The sequence below is a fragment of the Aedes aegypti genome, chromosome 2, assembly GCF_002204515.2.
Source record: "Aedes aegypti strain LVP_AGWG chromosome 2, AaegL5.0 Primary Assembly, whole genome shotgun sequence".
Classification (NCBI taxonomy): Eukaryota; Metazoa; Arthropoda; class Insecta; order Diptera; family Culicidae; genus Aedes; species Aedes aegypti.
In genome coordinates, this window is record NC_035108.1 from 300,298,670 (window position 1) to 300,311,445 (window position 12,776).

At 38.5% G+C, this 12,776-nt stretch overlaps 1 protein-coding gene across 8 annotated transcripts in view; it reads right to left on the minus strand.

The window, feature by feature from the left end:
* Positions 1-12,553, minus strand: part of LOC5571651 (kinesin-like protein KIF21B) — a 148,537-nt gene extending 135,984 nt beyond the window's left edge. For 3 of the 8 annotated variants that reach the window (XM_021845514.1, XM_021845515.1, XM_021845509.1), the window contains exon 1: positions 11,585-12,551. The gene's annotated coding sequence lies outside the window, so the exon portion shown is untranslated. Of the gene's footprint in view, positions 1-11,584 lie in introns of all 8 variants that reach the window. The other 5 variants (XM_021845511.1, XM_021845512.1, XM_021845510.1 and 2 more) reach the window with 5 other exon arrangements.
* Between the last annotated feature and the right edge of the window lie 223 nt (positions 12,554-12,776).

The following is a 12,776-nucleotide window of genomic DNA, read 5'->3' on the forward strand; positions in this document are numbered from 1 at the left end:
TTGTTTATCCGACTTTCCCAGTGAATATCCTGGAACTTTTATGTACACAAACACGTCGGAGCCCTTAACGAACAAAATGGAGAAAGAATCATCCAAATCCGCTGACCCGTTCGTAAGCTATTTCGTGACATACAAACAGCACTCCATTTTTATTTATATAGATTCACTCAATTCACTCTACACGTACCAAGTTAAAGAACACTTTATTTGCACTGAATTGATAGTCGTATCAAGGATTTGACTCAAAAGCAAAGATTACTTGGCTCATAAATGTTTTGTTTTACTCCGCTTGCGTTTGACGTTTAACAAATGTGCTGCGGTGCATTATGTCATCGTTTAAGTAATCTTAAATCATTATGCTGTAAAATCGAGTCAAGTGACAAAATACTGCAGTCCATGTCTCAAAATGGAACTGAATTTACGTGTTTTCATGTTTACGTCATCGTTGATTTAATAATGTTTCAGATTTCAATTTGTGTCATGATCAATTACGTCAATATCGACGACTGCGTCATCTTTAAAAATGAGATTTTTTTAGTGTGTAGTGTACTGATAGCTTAAAAAAGAAACCAAAAAGAGAGCAAACATGAATAAAGAAAACTAGCAGGAAGCAGAAGATAAGAATTTGATTCCTCAAAGAATCTAATCAGACATTTTCCTAAGAATTCTTTGGGTCATTTCTTGTATTTTCCATGATTTTCTCCAGGAATTGCATCAGAAAATATTTCAGACAATTGCCAAAAGTTTCCTTCCGATATTACATCAAAAATGTCTTCAGGAGTTTGTTCATTGACAATAAGGAAACCCTGGAGGAGTCGCTGAAAATATTACAGAAAAAAAGCTTTCCATCAAAAAATATTTTAAAGAAATTTCTGGAAAACTTGTGGATTATTCGTCCAAGATAATCTGAAGATTTGATTTTCTAGAATTGAGCACTTGGCGGCACTTTAGAGACCATTTTGGTTAAAAAAAGAGACTTCAAAGACCTTCAATTATTGAATTGAAACGGTGACCAAGTCTCTAAAAAGAAACCAGCAACCAGCCCTGCAAGGCCCAATAAGCCAGCTCAGCACCAGAGATCGATTCGACCGAATACGTCCCCGTTACTTGGGTAGAGACACGGTTCCACCCCATCGTGCAACGTGCCACACTCAAAATACGCCTCGGCGTACCATTTTCCATCGCTATTAGGGTGGAACAAGCCCATAACCTACCAGCTGAAGTAATGTAGTAGTAGGAGATAGAAAATCTGCAAAATTTGACCGACCCCGATCTCGAAACCCAACCGGAGCCGGGTTGCGTTCACTTCACTTGATGCCTCTCTGACATACCCATTTTCATCCCATTGATGCCATCGACGCTGGGTAGGATGGGCGAATACCTACTCATGATTTCTACTGTCTGCCTTGCCGGTCGAATGGATGGAGGGCCAACCGGTCGTGTATCCGCTGATATTGGTGCCGATGGTAATATTGAAAGCACATTTATTAATTATCGAATGGGAGCCATTTATATAATGGGCGCGTGATCTGAAAATATTTGCGGTTTAGGAGCGATTGATCGAATGGGTGATAACATTGAGGAGAAACTTAAACTGTAGGGAGAAATTCCAATACTGAAACAGTAACGTTTGAACTACATACGATATCTTTGAGGAACTGTAAAATCTTTTGATTTTTTTTAGCGCTAATGAGCTTCAGAAATTCGGAAGAACAGATAAAGTTGCCTCTATCAAACTCCACGGAGAATTCAGTTTGATCATGAAACCCCTACATCTAAACTTTAGAAAGATCATAGATTGAATTGTGTAAGTGCTCTTAGCATGAGCATGAGCATGATTGACCGCCAGCAGTTGCTACTCCAATATTGCAAGAACAGCTGCACTTACACAGGGAACCAACAGACGCAACTCAGGATCAGTAGCACCTTCAATGTGTAAGTACTGGTGCTCTCATTATTATAAAAACAATAACGACGCCGGCTGCGTCAATTTGGGGAATGGCAAGGGAATGTTGACGTGTAACTTGCTTTATAGAAGCCGATGAGTCCCTGCCCTTCCACAAGAAAACACTAGGAGTTTGGCTATGGGAAAGGATTCGTTTTAATAAAAGAAAAAGATATAATATGATATCAATGCGTAAGCATATATACGAATGATCGATACACAGTTCGAACGAAACGTGTAAATTTCTGAGACATATAATGCACATAATTGGAGCGTGGTATATAATGGATATTTACATGGTATGTCATGTAAACTTCAATTATATGTCATGTAATCCATCAGTATCCTGAAGGATTACGTGACATATAACACAAATTTACATGATTCCAGGCTTAAATTTACATGACTCCATGTTTACATCGCATAAATGAAGTTTACATGACGTGTAATCTTCATTATTTTTAACTGTGTACCAATAGTGAGATTACTACACAAACCGGACACAATTGATCCGGACATGCAACAGATTCAACCAGAGGGATAACGTCCTATTATTACACTATGAAATTTGACAGCTTGTGCTGTGCCTCCTTATCGGGAGCATAATTAATACTCCAGAATCAAATTCCACTCACACACTTATATTTTTTAGGATGTTTACTCTTTCATACGGGAAAAAACAGTACAAAACGCATGGAGTGAAACGAAACCTGCTAAAGCTGTTTGTTGGTAATGAGCTACAGAAAAGCAAAATATTTCTTCGGATAATCAAACCAGAGATACAGACAAAAAAAAAGAAGGGCGAATCAATTTCTTCAGAATAAAACACAAGTAATGCGTTGAATTTGGGTGCCGTGGTTCATGTCCCCACATTCGCACCAGCTACTTTGTTGATGTGCACATTCGTATGAGTGAGATCCGCTTTCGTTTTATAAGAGGCAACAGAAAAAGATTCTCGTAGCAATCCCTTGGATTCAAGGGACCAAACACTACTGACGCCCTTTTTTTTCACCCGCACAATGCGAACCGGACGCAAAATTGATCCGGATTCCGTCGTTTACACATAAAGGAGCATGCAACAGATTCAACGGACCAAACATGAATTGTGAAAGTGCTCTTAGAACGCTAAACAGAGTTCTGTAGTAGAGATGTAATGTAATGCCAAACAAAAAATAATGGTCAGCAGTCAATTGACCTCTCGCATACAGGACGAGCACCAGAATGAACAACGAGAAACACCAAAACTGGGGAATGAATGTCGTCTGACACGATGATATTTTCTCAAATCAAAAATTTGGAATGGATTTTAGAAACGTCCGATCATAAACAACAAGAATAGTTCCATCTTGCTTGTTATGTGCAATATGACACATAGAGTAAGGTGGGGCAAAAGTTCGAACTTAGTAGTATAATCAAAGCTCCCAGGAAAACAATAGCAGTCGAAACAAAACAAATACCATACAGTGAACTTTCAACATATTGGCTATAATTTTGCTGAACAAACTTGTGTCAAAATATTTACTCATTTTTAGTTATAACAGTTTCAAAATTGATAGTCTTAAATGAACTTTTGCCCAACCGGTGGGGCAAGAGTTCGAATATAGTGTGGGGCAAAAGTTCGCTGGCTAAAACACAAGATATCGATACTTTCATGACAAACATACTTCATACCAGCCGAAAACTTAAGTTTTCCGAAAAATACACACTAAATTTTCATAAAAAAATTACCCAAAACAGGGTTAATTATAAAATACTCAAAAATTGCAGTTTTTCGCAAAACTAAGTGGAAATGTGAAATTTTGGTGACATTTTTCGCACGATCAGGCAAGTTTTGCTAATTTTGAAGATAATATGTGGATTTTAGGCAATTTACATTTTTTTCCGTGAGTTTATACATGGGTCGAACTTTTGCCCCACTATTAGCTAAAAATTGATTCCAAGCATTTATGCAGAAACTTATACACCTCAAAGCATTCTTATGATAGGCCTAGAAACGCCCTTACAAAAATATTTAAAAAAAATTTATCTTCATTTAATTCTATGCAACGAAAGTTTGACCTAAAATTACAATTTTCACGTCGAAAAATAACAAATAGCCATAACTTTTCCAAATCTCAATCTATTTTTATGATATTTGGAGTGAAAGTCTCTTACTTGAAAAGAATTTGAGCCACTATGACATTTATAAGTTTTGTTTTGAATTGAGCTAGAAATCCTCAAAAGAAACTCTTGCCCCACTCGAACTTTTGCCCCACTTTACTCTATACAGTAAAATCAGCTCTTATTACTAGAGTAAAGCGACCATATATGTCCCGCGAAACGACACCCTGTCAGATCTCGTTCCCTATTAAACATTATTCGTATTGGATGTGTATTCTACAAACATTTTAGGTCTAAATCATAATCTAACTGCTCAGTTTAGTCAAACAATTAGATTTGACGCAGTAATATCATGTTGAAAATTACGTTGTCCCGCGAAACGCGGGACGTCTGGTCACCTTATACTAGAGATAGAAACAAAACCGTACAGTTTTCAGGTGATGCCATCGTGATCAGCTGCATTCATTTGAAATTTTTGTATCGTACGTTCATTTGACCGCTCATGTTGTGAATGCTGAAGGCAAAGGCTGTCGAATATCAACGAAAACGTGTGAACTACCGTGATTGCTTACAACACTGTCAAGTTAAAATCCAAACAAGAATTCCTAATTATCCCCGCGAGGAATTTAATAGGAAACCACTAAGATTTTTCAAGAAATTTAACAAAAATTTCTGCTTATTCACCGCTAGGAATTTCCAGAAAAACAAGCCAAACACTTTTTTACAGATTTCACTAAAACTCTTATTAGCAATCCAGTCAATAGCAGTCGACTTTCCACATCTCGATATCAAGGGACCATCGAGATAGGGAGAGATTTTTAATGAATACTAGATTGAAAATCACTCCGTTGCCAGGAAAATTGAAAACAAGCAAACGTCATTTCATCTTCGCAAGTTGTTTCGAATCACTAAAATCGAGTCTAGTAACCTTTGATAATGGGCATATCGACATACGGAGAGAAAATCGGGAATGAAAATCACATCGAGATATGGAGAATGAACATGTATGCAGATTGAAGGGACCGAAAAAAATCATTGACATAGGGAGAGATATCGAGATATCAAATTTTGAAGGATTAGTTTCACGAACTTACAACAGAAGTCAGAATATTTCTGAGCAAAAACAATCAAGTCGGCTTGAAATAATTAATATTTGTGAACTCATGATTCGATCCTTTGATATTAGGCCAGTGATCCATTTGTCCTATTCATTCAATGTTTAGTTAAAATTTGACAGTTCGATAGTCATTTGCTGTCCGGTCTAAAATAACCCTACCAGAGGCGTCTGGTCAGCCTGGTCAACCTGTTCATTGAACAGGTAGACCATTTGAATCAAAATCGTACAACTAATCTAAAAAAGCAAATCAAATTCAACAATTCTTAAAATAGCATGAGGGTTTTGTATTTAGTGTGGATTTATACGCACTACATAGAAAGAAGCACAGCAATTATCTCAAGACGCCAAGAACGATCGTATAGTGTGCTTAGTTCTCGCACCATGTAAAAAGCTTGCTTGATATCCACAGCACGGACGTGGTACTTCATAAAGACAGCAGCGCAAAAGTTGACGAGACATGCCGTCAGGAAACGCTAAACTTTACTATGCATTCAACCTGTTCAACTGCCACTGTTGAACCAAATCCCATATAACAAAGATCCCACATACATTCACAGCTTAGTAACATTTTTTTTAACTCGTCTATTTGAAAGGCTCAGGCGCCGTAAGGCATAACAGAGCCAAAATCTTTTGTTTGTTTTACATTGCAATGTGCAATGCAGTGGCTGGTTCGTCTCCGTGAAAAAAGAGGGCGTTACATTGGCCCTCCTGGGCAGTAATAGTTATACAGAGTAATGTGTTAAGTAAAGTTTGGGGCCCAGATAGCCGTAGCGGTAAACGGTCACGTTTACTTCGGTTCCGCGTTTCGGACGGTGAAAAATAGATTCGGCTGATGGCGCTATGCCACCTTAAACTTTCGGTTCGTCGGAATGCAAGTTTTTTTTTTGGTTTTCGAGCAGTGCAGTTCGAGAAGCCCAACAAGTGGATTTGATTTTTGTATCGCTTTATCGGAGGAGTGAAAGTTTTTTTTTTCTCGGTTTTGAACAGTTAAGCTAAGTATGCTGTTTCGCTCAAGAAAAGTAAAGAAATTCCTTGACTGAATGGGTCAAGAAATTTCCTACAGAGAGCCCCCTTTGAAGTGACATTTCTTCTCAACTGCGTACTGCGATCAGAAAAAAGTGATTTTCTTGACCATTTCTTGGGAGAAATTTTCCACGCATCGAGATAGGCGATTCCTTTTCTTGTCAGTAGCAAACCGGCCTTTACGCATAAATGATACTTTATAGCTAACGGTGAAATAGTTCGACGACATCGTTATGACGACCAGCTTCAAAATACAACAACGATAAAAAAAAAACCGGTGAGATCTTTTCATGATGAATTGTGTTATTTGATTATATTTCCAATGTTATATGCATTTTGGGTTGGGTGGGACCATCAGGGCACCCGATTGAAGCGAGATGGATAGAAAGAGTGAAACTGTCAACTTTCTATCGCTAACATTTCGTGGAAAAAGGGTGGGCTCTTCTTCCCATCTATTGGGTCTTTCTGACAAGCAAGGGCTTGATTGTACGACTGTTCGTGTGAACTTACTTTTGGAAGGAGATTCTTTTTCCTTGCGGGTTTCGCGTAAGTGTCTCTGCTTACGGGTCCGCCATTCGTTTTTGGCCCTTCAGACAGGAGTATAATTGAATACGAATAGTCATACAATCTTGAACAAATTGTTTTGTTAGAATAGGCCATTGCTACCGGTGGATACCTTGCTACAATAGATGGCAGCCTATATCATCATCATAGCCGTAGCGGTAAACACGCAGGGTTCGAATCCCTCTGGTCGAGGTTCTTTTCGTAAAGGAAATTTTCTTGATTCCCAGGGCATAGAAGTATCTTCGTACCTGCCACACGATTTACACATGCAAAAATGGTCAATCGGCAAAGAAAGCTCTCAGTTAATAACTGTGGAAGTGCTCATAAGAACACTAATGGCTTTGTCCCAGTTGGGACGTAACGCCAGAAAGAAGAAGAAGAAGTTAACATTTTTTGGTTAAGCAAAGACAATCATTCGTAATGTAAAAGCTATTTCCGTTGGATAGTCTAGGTGCGGGTGCGTGATCTGTTCCAGGCTGTATTCTAGGGTGGTTCCATTAAACGAATTCGTTGTCAAGTTTCGAAGCGTGATCACCTGTGGAAATATGGAATGCAGCCATCTACCCATTTCTCCGTCTCTCCATTTCTGTTGCCAGCTGATCAAGGTCTCCCGACGGGCCAATGCAAAAAATTCATCAAAGGCGATTGGACGCTCGTAAACATCGCTTTCTTTAGCGCCTAGCCAGAGAGTCCGCTTTCTCATTGCCCGGAATGGAGCAATGGGAAGGGACCCAAGCTAGAGTAATAGTGTAAGAGCGATTTGACAAAGCACTCAATGCTTGGCATATTCCATTCAGGAAGTACGCTGAGTGCTTCACCGGCTCCAGAGAGCTTAGACTGTCGGAAAAAATGAAGAAGTGCTCGGGTGAGAGAGAACTGATGTACTCTAAGGCGTAATGTATAGCTGCTAGCTCAGCAACATATACAGAACATGGCTTTTAAAGCATGAAGAAGGCGCTATGAAAAACGTTGTAAACACCGAAACCAGTGATATCATCCATTTTTGACCCATCAGTGAAGAACTGTTGGTTCTCGCTGACATGCCCGAATTTACTTGCAAACATGGGAGGGATAAACTTTGAACGAAAGTGATCTGGTATACCATGCATATCTTGCTTCACGGACAAATCAAATACTACAGAGGAACAGTCGAAGTCTAGGAAGTTGTCACGATTGGTGTTAACCGAAGACGAGAGACCTCCAGCGTCATGTACCAGTAGTACACACTCATGAAACGAGTTTGAGGGTTCTGTCCAAGCAGCCTTTCGTAGTTTTCAATAACCAATGGATTGAGAACATCACAACGGATGAGGAACCTGAGTGTTAACTCCGCGAAACGATCTGTCAACGGCTGTACTACTGCAAGTACCTCTAAACTCATTGTGTGAGTCGAGTTCATGCAGCCTAGCGTGATGCGAAAACAGCGGTACTGAATCCGCTGAATCTTTCACATATGTGTTTTCGCCGCGGATTAAAAACAAAAGCTACCGTACTCTAAGACCGACAAGATGGTTGTTTGGTACAGCTTGATCAGATCTTCCGGATGGGTTCCCCATAATGTTCCGGTTATAGTTCGCATGAAGTTGATTCGTTTTTGGCATTTCTGTGTCAGATACGCAATGTGTTTCCCCCAGGTGCATTTGGCGTCGAACCAGACCCCGAGATATTTAGAAGACAAGCTATGAGTGATTATCTTACCCATGAGTGTAAGCGGAAACTTGGCAGGTTTGTGTTTCTTTGAAAAGACAACCATCTCCGTTTTCTCCGCAGAGAATTCGATACCCAGCTTTAAGGCCCAAGTAGACAAATTATCCAGAGTATCTTGTAAGGGTCCTTGTAGTTCGGCTGCTGTTGGTCCTGTGACAGAAACAACATAGTCGTCTGCAAGCTGTCTTAACGAGCAATTTTTCATGAGACAGTCATCAATGTCTCTCACATAAAAATATAAAGAAGAGGACTCAGACATGAGCCCTGAGGGAGACCCATGTGGCTAAATCGTGAAACTGTCAAGTTGCCATGAGTAAAACTTATGTGCTTCTCGGACAACCAATTGCACAAAAAATTGTTCAAAATTGATGAAAGGCCACTTGCGTGGAGTTTGTCTGAAAAGACATCAACACAAACTGAGTCAAAAGCACTCTTAATATCCAAAAACACTGAACCCATCAGCTCCGTTTGGGCAAAGGCAAGTTGAATTTCTGAAGAAAGCAGCGCAAGACAGTCGTTCGTTCCTTTGGATCTGCGAAAACCAAACTGCGTATCTGACAGCATGCCATTCGATTCAACCCATTTATCCAGTCGAAAGAGAACAAAATCCAAACAAAATCGGACCAAGAATATGGATATTCATGATTTATTCCTGATTTCAGGAATAGATTTTTTTTTTTCGTGTAGCAAAGAACTTACCTGGAAGTTCAAAGAGATTCCTTTAGTCTTGGCACTTTCCTGCATTTTTCTACATGTTTTTGGTATTCATGTAAATATATATTTTTAGGAATCACGAGTTTTTTTTCTTTTACTCATGACGAATTTTACATTTTTTCTTTATACATATTTAGCTATTTCTCAAATATTCCTTTAGAAATTACTCCTGATAACTCACTTGAGATTCATAAACTCCTTCGAGGATGTCTCCGAAAACCTTTTTTCCTGACATTCTAAATAAAATTTACTTTAGATTAATCAAAAGAAACTATGGTACCTCTTAAAGCTCCTTGAAGAACTCGTCCAGAGATTCTTACAGTAATTTCTCTTATTTTTGTTCTTGAATTTTTAAGGAAGTTACCCTACACTTAAGGCGAAGTAGGCCGTCATTGAAATTTGTACGCGTCGTTGATGATTGTAGCTAATTCATCTCACGATTTCGAATCAAAGAAAATCAGTTGGTTTTGCACTGACACAGCTAAAAAAGTATCTGCATACGTTATGCATGTTAGCGCGTACGGTGATACTTTTTCAAGTCAATATCAAGATATCAAGACAGAGTTTTTGTCACTTTGAAATGCAAGCTGAAAATTCATCATTGTTGCCAAAACGAATGACGGGCTACTTAGCCTTAATTCTTTATGATTATTTTTCACCAGAAACTGTTTAGATTGTCCAAGGATTCCTACAAGAATTCGGCTAAGCAGTTTTCAAGTATTCAATAAGTAATTTCGTTAGTTATATCTCCAAGCATTAAGCAGAGATTGCCCAAGAAATTGCTCCAGGTGTTCTTCAAGTAATTTACCATGAACAGTTCTTAGATACTGTTTTAGGAATTTCTTAAGACATACCCTTTAAGTTTCTCTAAACAAGTTTGTCAAAATTTTGCAGAACAGCTCCGTTCATTGGATTTTGTATACGATTTTTTTCTGTATATTTTCCAGTATTATTCTAGGAATTACTCCAGGTATTGAACAAAAGGATACTATGGCGATTCCGATTGCAAAAACTTCTCCTGGGAATTCAGAGGGATTTCATTAGATATTTTCTCAACGTTTGGAATTCATCCTGTGTTTAATTATGTTTCTCAGAAATCGTCTAAATTTACAAAGAGAAATTCTTGTGAAGATACATTAGGAATAATTACAGAGTGTTTTGGGACTATCGTTTTCCTTTGAATTCCTCTAAGAACACCAAGACATCATCCGAATAATTAAAAATAAATCTGTCAACATATCGCTTTTGCAAGATATATTAGAAAAATCCGTTGGATTTCCTAAAATAATGCCAGTTGAGTTTCCTAAAACATTTCCTGAAGGAAATTTCCTAAAGGAAATCCGTTGAATTTGCTGAACAAATTCCAGAAACAATTCTTCAAGAAACAACTGGATGAATTTACGGAGCAATCTTGCGAAATTTAGTTAGAAATATCTGCATGAAATGCTGTAGGAATTATTTTAGATTACATCTAAGTAGATTCCAAGACCTTCTGAAGAGAATACTAAAAGGATTTTCAAGTTTTTCTAATAGCTATCTCTGAGATGACTCTTGACTAAATCTTTGCAGAAATTAATGGAAAAATTTAATCGAAGAGGAAATATTTGAAAACATCGGTTTTGAAATTGAATGTACTACTTGTTGAACTCTTAAAAAAAATACTTAGTGGAATTCAGCAAAATATATAAGAAATTGGAGTAGTTTACGGAGGATTCTCTGCAACAAATGTTAGTATAAAGCTAATGAACTCGCGCACTGTGCTTTTAAAACAATCAAATTTTAGAGTACCTATGTATATTAAGGAGTTTCTGGAAAACACCTTGAAGAAATCAAAATAAATGGAGAAGAAAATAAATTTCTACAAAAATCTCCACACGAATTTCCTAACATTTTTAAGGGCGATTCTGTTGTATTCATCAAACCTGGGAAGCCTGGAGAAATTCATAGCGTTTCATGCAAAAAGGGTGCGGAAGTTATATTTAATAATCGTTTTGCGTGAAATTCGTGAATGAATTTATGAGGTCACTTGCCCCCCTTCTGGTGGAAATTGCCATTTTTGCCTTAATGTGTCTTTCGTATGTAAAGTACGATAATAATTAATATCCAGCGAAGTAAAATCTAAAGATTATAATCGATTGCTTTAATTTCGAACAACTATCTCCATCTGAAGAGCCTTACATAGGCATTGATATGGATTATGTAAGACATTGTATAGAAGCAGAACAAAGAGTAGATACTGAAGCAAGCTATGCCTCTTGAGGAGCGTATCCATTTAAAGAGAAATCGTATAAGTACGAATGTAACAACAAAACTCATGAATGAAACTCGTAATGAAATTAAAATCTCAAGATCCAAAGCCGAGGCGTAAGGTCTCTATGCAAATCAAGTGGCAATACATGGAGGAGAACACCTACCTGATGGATTTCTCTCGGTCTCAACTCGCTGCCGCCTCTGGCCTCTGGTTGGTGTTGTTTTGCGTTCCAATTTTTATGCTAATCCGGAGTTATTAATGATATCCAACACGACTTGTATCTAAATCCCAATCTCCAAAATGATGACGGACGCCGATTCCAGAATCCATTCACAAATTCACACCCAGGCGTAGTTATCTATATTCTGCTTCCGATTAATTCACTTCGCCATTGTATTTAGGAGCACCACCATTCAATTTACGCTTTGGTTTTGGAAATGTGTACCCGAAGGCAGTGAATAAATTTGATGTGGTTTTCACAATTTGATATCACTAGTAATAGAACACAGAAATAGGTAATTTAATTCACAATGTTTAAAGTAGAAAAACTCGAGCGCACAGGCCAAAAAAGAAAGCTTCCGGAAAAGGAAAATACCAAGTTTTTATCACGCGAAATTCGACTCTTCCCTGAATGCAGCAAACTGTCACTTTTGCCTACCGAAATGCACAATGAAAATTGTTTTTATTTACTTTCATGCAAGTTCCCCCTCTGATGTGAAATCAAGCGATCGAAGCAATCGATTTTCGCATGTTTCCATTCTCTTCGTTTTCCGTCTTCACCGAACCTGCTGCTTTACTCGCTTTACTGCACGATTTTTTCATTCATCAATTTGCACCACTCGAAGGTTTTCTCACGCCGCGACCGAAAATAGTGAATTTATTTTATCCAAGCACTGCACACGATAATTTTCCGAACCACGCAAAAGCAAAATCAATTTCAACTCCAAGAAGTGCGCTGCCGTCTTCTCGAGAGGTCACCAACCAACCACAAAAGAAAACTAGAGAAAAAAAAAATGTCGAAGAACACCAAAAAAGAGCCACGGATAGACGCCACAAACTGCGAAACCGAACAGCGAAGAACCGTCCGTCCGTCGATCGCGAATGTTTTCTGTTGACTGAGCAAGCAAAGTATGAGCGGCGTTGAGCAAGCACCTGCACGCGAATGGTGAGCATAAAACATAAATCGAAATAGTGTGCGGGTGGGCTGTCGGATGCAATCGATGATTCCGTTTTGTTGCCTTCGTTCGCATCCATGGAGGAGCTGTCAAAAAGTATGTGGCTGAGTACTTCTTGGCACAGTGCTGTGAATGAAGAAAACCCGGTCAGAATTGAACTATTGTTTCTTTTGGAAGAGG